Here is a 7,253-nt window from a genome sequence, read left to right as displayed (position 1 = left end):
AACTTTAGGTCAATGGCTGCGGGTAAGGGCCTGAAAGTTGTTCATTAGCTCAGAGGAGAGTGAGACTTGGCTGCCCTCAGTGGAACCTGCCATCATTCTAATGATGCATAACTGCCGGCCATGAAGGTCTACCTTTCAAAAACAAAGGATAATAGCCTGGAAAAGAAAAGAATCAGAGAAATACAAACTAGTTATAACAGTAACTTCAGTTTCCAGAGAGACTGGAGTAGGTATTGTTTTTTTTTTTTTTATCATTTTGATTTAGCTACTTCCATACTGTGTCTGTATCCTCAGTCATGTACTTAGATGAATTCCTTAATAGGTGACATGTGATAAAAGTGTGTTTAGGGGGCACCTGGGTGGCTCAGTCAGTTAAGCATCTGCCTTGGGCTCAGACCATGATCCCGGAGTCCTGGGATCAAGTCCTGTTTCAGGCTCCCCACAAGGAGCCTACTTCTCCCTCTGCCCATGTCTCTGCCTCTCTCAGTGTCTCTCATGACAAAGTAAATAAAATCATTTAAAAAAGGAATTAATAAAATTGATAAACCCCTAGCCATACTTGACAAAAGGAAAAGAGAAAGGACCAAAATAGATAAACTCAGGAAGGAAAGAGAAGAGATCCCAACCAACACTACAGAAATACAAACAATTATAAGAGACTACTATGAAAAATCATATACCAACAAACTGGGCAACCTGGAAGAAATGGACAAGTTTCCAGAAACTCCCAAACTAACAACCCAAAACCAAAAAATCCAGTTAAGAAATGGGCAGACGATATGAATAGACACTTTTCCAAAGAAGACACCCGAAAGGTTTACAGACCCATGAGAAGATGCTCAACATCACTCACCATCAGGGATATGCAAACCAAAGCCACGATGAGATACCACCTCATATCTGTCGGAATGGATAAAATTAACAACATAGGAAACAACAGATGTTGGCCAGGATGTGGAGAAAGGGGAACCCTCTTGCACTGTTGATGGGGATGTAAACAGGTGCAGCCACTATGGAAAACAGGATAGAGGTCCCTAAAAAAGTTAGAGAGAGAGCTACCCTCAGATCTAGCAGTTGCATATTTGGAATTTGCCCAAAGGATACAAAAATACAGATTCAAAGGGAAAAAAAGGGGTATGTGCACCCCAATGTTTTTAGCAGCGTTATAAACAATAGCCAAACTATGGAGAGAGCCCAGATGTCCTTCGACTGACGAATGGATAAAGAGGAGATAATGGACAATTACTCAGCCATCAAAAAAAAAAAATGAAATCTTGCCTTCTTTAATGACACAGATGGAACTAGAGTGTATTATGCTAAGTGAAATTAAGTCAGTCAGAGAAAGGCAAACAGCATATGATCTCACTCCTGTGGAATTTAAGTAAGAAAACAGATGAACACATGGGAAGAGGAAAAGGAACAAAAGGAGAGAGGGTAACAAACCATAAGAGACCCTTAAGGATAGAGAACAAACTGAGGGCTAATGGAGGGAGGTGGGTGGGTGATGGTATAGATGGGTGATGAGTATAAAGGAGGGCAGTTGTTGTGATGAGCACTGGGTATCGTATGTTAGTGATGGATCACTAAATATTACACTGTATGTTCACTAACTAAAATTTAAATTAAAAAATAAAGGAACTCTGGGCAATTTCACTATATGTTCTTGGAAGAAGAGAGTGGAAAGAGTTTAAAATGGGGGTGCCTGGGTGGCTGAGCAGTTGAGCCTCTGCTTTTGGCCCAGGGCATGATCCTGGAGTTCTGGGATCCACTCCCACATCGAGCTCCCTGCATGGAACCTGCTTCTCTCTCTGCCTACGTCTCTGCCTCTCTCTCTTTCTGTGTCTCTCATGAATAAATAAATAAAATCTTTTTAAAAATAAAAAGTTTTAAAAATGTATTACACAAATAGATTTGACCTTGCAGATAACTGTAAAGGCAGATCTGGTAACAACTGACAGGAATGACACTTTAGGCCAGCAGCTGAATGAAATGTGGTTAAAATAAATCCATAAATCCATGATTTTTCTTGGAGCAAATTGCACTAGAGACATGCAATAGAGTGGATACATTCGGTAATGTTTAATAAACTGTAAACGTGCTTTAAGGATGGGCAGAATGGCATAGGGCCAAATGCTGGAGTAGGTGGCGCTGTGGAGAACTACAGGTCTTCTCCGAAACAAGTGAGGTGGCTCTGAAAAGAGCCTTTGGTTTGCGAAGTGGTCAGGTGATCTAGAGGCAGCTCACTTGCTAAAGGTGTACCTCATGATAGCCTTGGAGGCCTCAGACACAGCATGCTTGCCAATCTCCTTGGGCAGCAGCAGCAGCCGCACGGCGGTCTGGATCTCCCTGGAGGTGATGGTGGAGCACTTGGTGGAGCCGGCCAGGCGAGAGGCCTCATCAGCGATGCGCTCAAAGATGTCCTTAACAACTGAACCTATGATGCTCAGGGCCTTCTGCGAGAGGCTCAGGCCCTCGAGAACCTGCTTCAGAACCCTGGGGAAGTAGATGTTGAAACTGAGCAGCAGCGGCGGCAGCGGTGGCATTGGTGCTTCGGCTTCTCCTGCCGCCAGCACGACTGTGCCCAGGCTTTCCTCGGAAGAGGTCTCACAGCCAGGCTCAGCCATGTGGGACTCAGCTTCATGACAGTTCGGAAGGAAAGACAATAGTGCCTGCTGAGGGTTGCTGGTCCCTTTATAGTTGCTGCATTTCCTGATGTCACAAGCAACTTCCATATCTGATTGGACAAAATGGGACACAGGGAAGTGGGTCTCCATGCGGCTGTGTCACCTCTGATTGCATATCTTGGAGCTTGACATCACATCGGACAATCAGAGTAGGAATCTGGTGTCCTCTAAACTTGGGACATTTCAGAAAAACATTCAAATATCCCACTGAAGATGTACATTTTATCTGCAGATTTTCAATTTAATACAGCAACAGATCTTGGATGAGTCGTGTTTTTAATGAAATTTTTTTAAAATATGTTATTTATTTATTCATGTGAGACACACACACACAGAGAGAGAGAGAGAGAGAGAGAGAGAGGTAGAGACACAGGCAGAGGGAGAAGCAGGCTCCATGCAGGGAGCCTGACGTGGGACTGGATCCTGGATCTCCAGGATCATGTTCTGGGCTGAAGGTGGTGCTAAACCGCTGAGCCACTTGGGCTGCCCTGGAATACTTTTTATTCCACATCATTACTCTATTTCTGATAAGCACTAAGTGCCATTGTTTCAGGATGTACTAGAAATCCAATGCTCTGGAATTAATGTATCGGCGTCTTACAAGCAACAGTCAATATAAAGTGGAGATCGTAAACACATGAGCAGATAGAGAGAGGAAAAGAATAGGGGCTGGGCAACGCATTTAATGAATTTTTTTAAAGAGTTTTTAGAGGTTTATTTATTTAATTAATTTATTTATTTATTTATTTTATTATGATAGTCACAGAGAGAGAGAGGCAGAGACACAGGCAGAGGGAGAAGCAGGCTCCATACCCAGCACAGAGCCCACACGGGGCTCAGTCTTCTGACCCTGAGAATGTCGGAGCCCAATGTGGGATTCGATCCCGAGTCTCCAGGATCGCACCCTGGGCCAAAGGCAGGCGCCAAACCACTGCGCCACCCAGGGATCCCACATTTAATGAATTTGTAATGGGAGCTAGTACTTCTTGAGCATCTTCACTTTCTATTCACTTACTTCTTTTTTTTTTTTTTTTTTGTAAAGAACGGGAAGGGAGGAGGAGCAGAGGTAAGGGGAGAGAGTCTGGAGCAGGCTCCATGCCCAGCACAGAGCCCACACGGGGCTCAGTCTTCTGACCCTGAGATCATGACCTGATGGAAATCAAGACTCAGAGGCAAAACCAGCTGACCTACCCAGGTGTCCCTCTATTGAATTACTTCTTTTGGCAGTTAAGGAGTAGCACACAGGAAAGGGAGGCATAAAGGAGACCAGTTTCTTTCCATTTTTTCTGCGCAAAGACATTAGATTAAGAGGCTCCAACTAAGAGAGGGAGGGATTGAATCTGGTCAGAACTAATGACATCTCTCTTAACAGCTCCTTGTGGCACTCTTCTGTGAAAGCACTAAGAGAGAGCCAGCAGGATGGGATGAACCAGAGCTGAATCTTTATTTCCCCCATGTTTCCTGCTCAAATGGAGAGATGAGGAGATGAGGCTAGGAGGTTATTGGCTGTGGACTTGATGAAATGTCTGGAGCTCTGTGAACCTTAAGGTTTGTCCCCAAGAGATAACAGGAGATCCCAGAAATTCTCAAGCAGAGCTGTCATGTGCCTTCCTGGCCCCAACCTAGTAGGGTAAGATACATCTAGTACCCCGAGTAAAATAGAACCTCAAGCATCAAGGAGTCCCCAGTAAGCCTCCATCCTGGCACAGTCACTTGAATACCCTTTTTTGCCAAGCAATCATATGCCAGCCAATAATCACAAGCAGTAAAATTGGCACTAGCAAATAAATCACAACATGGTTGGAACCACAGGCTGGTTTGACAAGATCAGTTTGCTTACCTTTTCAAGTAACTACTATCATTGTCATACACTCAGCCTACCTAACAGGTGCTGCTGCAGGAGAGGAGAGGGAGAAGGGACCACCCCACAGGGTCAATTCCCAGTGTCCTCAAAACTCCTCATTGTCCTGACAGCCTTGAACCTGCAGCTACCACAGATGATTCTCTCTGAAGATGCTCTCCTCCATTCTAGCTTTCCAGGCATAAGATCAACTGACCAGAGTTGGTATCCTGCAACATGTCAGCTTCTGAAGACCTGGGATCGAGTCCTACGTCGGGTTCCCTGCATGGAGCCTGTGTCTCTGACTCTCTCTCTTTCTGATGAATACATAAATAAAATCTTAAAAAAAAAAAGAAAGAAAGAAAAATTGGGACGACTGGGATTGAGCACTTGCCTTCACCCAGGGTGTGATCCCAGAGGCCCAGGATCGGTCCCGCATCAGGCTCCCTGCATGGGGCCAGCTTCTCCCTTGCTTATGTCTCTGCCTCTCTGTCTCTGTCTCTCTGTCTCTACTCTCTCTGTGTGTCTCTCATGAATAAATAAATAAAATCATTAAAAAATAATAAAAAGGGAGGGGGCAAGATGGCTGAAGAGAAGGATTCCCCAAGTCAACTGTCCCCACCAACTTATCTAGATAATTTTCAAATCATCCTGAAAACCTACTAATTCGGCCTGAATTTTAAAGAGAGAACAGCTGCAATGCTACAGAGAGAAGAGTTCACGCATCTATCAAGGTAGGAAGACGGAAAAAAAATGAATAAATAAGCATCCAGTGGGGGAGGGGCCCTGGAAAGGAGCCAAGCTAAGGCCAGGCAGCGAGAGCCACCAGGACAGGAAAGCCCAGTCCCAGAGAAGCAGAAACTTTACCAAACTTCTCGGACAGAAAGGTGCTCACAGAGAACTCTGGCAGAATCCCAGGAGGGGCAGTGGAGCCCCCAGGTTCCCCAGGTGACTAACAGTGGAACTGTACCCCGGGGGAGAGCGCTCCACACACCACGGGCCGAGCTCCATAATGGGCTGGAGCGCACACCAGGTAGGGCCCCGAGAGCACCTCGGCAGCCACTCAGGCGGTGGCTCTGTACAGAGGGGGCTGTGCAGCCCCTGGAGCGCGATTCCAAGAGTGCAGGCCCCGGAGCCCAAGGTGCAGGGGACACAGCCCAGGATCCGGCGTTGCCCTTGGGACAGGCGGAGCCCAGGAGGACACAGGACAACAAGGATGCTCCTGCCACCAGGCACCTCCGAACCGTACATATCAGTGCACCCCCGCCCCAGGAGCATCCATGCCCCTGCAGATTGGGACACTACGGTACTTACTGCTAGAGCTGACTCCAGGGCTGAAGAGGTGGCCGCGCCACTGTTGTTGTTCCTCCTGGTGTCACCTTGTGCCTGGAACTGAGCAGGGCCGCCAGGGAGCAGGGGCCTCACAGAATAAACAGCTCCCACTGAACCATGCACCTAGCTGGAGCAGTGCAACTCCACCAGATGCACACACCTGAGAATCAGCACAGCAGGCCCCTCCTGCAGAAGACCAGCTGGAAGGAAAGGGGAAGAGCAGGTTCTTAACCAAGCAGCACTGGAAGGCTCCAGAGGGAGTCAAGGGACTTACAGTATATAGAATTGGAGGATACCCCTCCTTGTTTTTTTTTTTCCCCTCCTTGTTTTTGTTTGTTTGTTTGTTATCCCTCCTTTTCCCACTTTTTCCTTCCTTTTTCCAGGACAACTGTTTTTAGCCACTCTGCACTGAGCAAAACTAGAAGGAAGAACTCACAACAAAACAAAGAATCAGAAACAGTCCTCTCTCCCACAGAGTTACAGAATTTGGATTACAATTCGAAGTCAGAAAGCCAATTGAGAAACTACTGGTGACTATAGAAAAAAAGCATAAAGGAATCAAGAGACTTCATGACTGCAGAATTTACATCTAATCAAGCCGAAATTAAAAATCAATTAAATCAGACACAATCCAAACTGGAGGTCCTAACAATGAGGGTTAATGAGGAAGAAGAACACGTGAGTGACATAGAAGACAAGTTGATGGCAAGGAAGAAAGCTGAGGAAAAAAAAAGAGAAAAACAATTAAAAGATCATGAGGATAGGTTAAGGGAAATAAATGATAGCCTCAGAATAAAATCTACATTTAATTGGGGTTCCAAGGGCACTGAAAGGGACATAGGACCAGAGAGTGTTTTTGAACAAATCATAGCTGAGAACTTCCCTAACTTGGGGAGGGAAACAGACATTCAGATCCAGGAGATAGAGAGATCCCCCCCCAAAAAAAATCAATAAAAACCGCTCAACACGTCGATGTTTAATTAGTGAAACTTGCAAATTCCAAAGATAAAGAGAAGATCCTTAAAGCAGCAAGAGACAAGAGATCCCTAACCTTGATGGGGAGAAGTATTAGTATCAAGAGCATATCTCTCCACAGAGAACTCACAAGCCAGAAAGGGCTGGCAGGATATATTCCGGGTCCTAAATGAGAAGAACATGAAGCCAAGAATACTCTATCCAGGAAGGCTCTCATTCAGAATAGAAGGAGAGATAAAGAACTTCCAAGATAGGCAGAAACTGAAAGAATATGTGACCACCAAACCAGCTCTGCAAGAAATATTAAGGGGTACTCTGTAAAAGAAAGAGGAAGTCCAAGGAAACGATCCACAAAAACAGGGACTGAATAGGTATCATGATGACCCTAAATTCATATCTTTCAATAGTAACTCTGAACGTGA

The 7,253-nt window shown here is 45.4% G+C and overlaps 1 pseudogene; it reads right to left on the bottom strand.

Annotated features, from left to right (window-relative positions):
- Window positions 1-2,103: 2,103 nt before the first annotated feature.
- On the bottom strand, window positions 2,104-2,774 carry LOC144308850 (histone H2B pseudogene; annotated as a pseudogene).
- Window positions 2,775-7,253: the final 4,479 nt, after the last annotated feature.

Source organism: Canis aureus, chromosome X (genome assembly GCF_053574225.1).
Source record: "Canis aureus isolate CA01 chromosome X, VMU_Caureus_v.1.0, whole genome shotgun sequence".
NCBI classification, from domain to species: domain Eukaryota; kingdom Metazoa; phylum Chordata; class Mammalia; order Carnivora; family Canidae; genus Canis; species Canis aureus.
The sequence above is the reverse complement of the archived record's forward strand: the minus strand, read 5'-3'. Positions and strand labels throughout refer to the sequence as shown.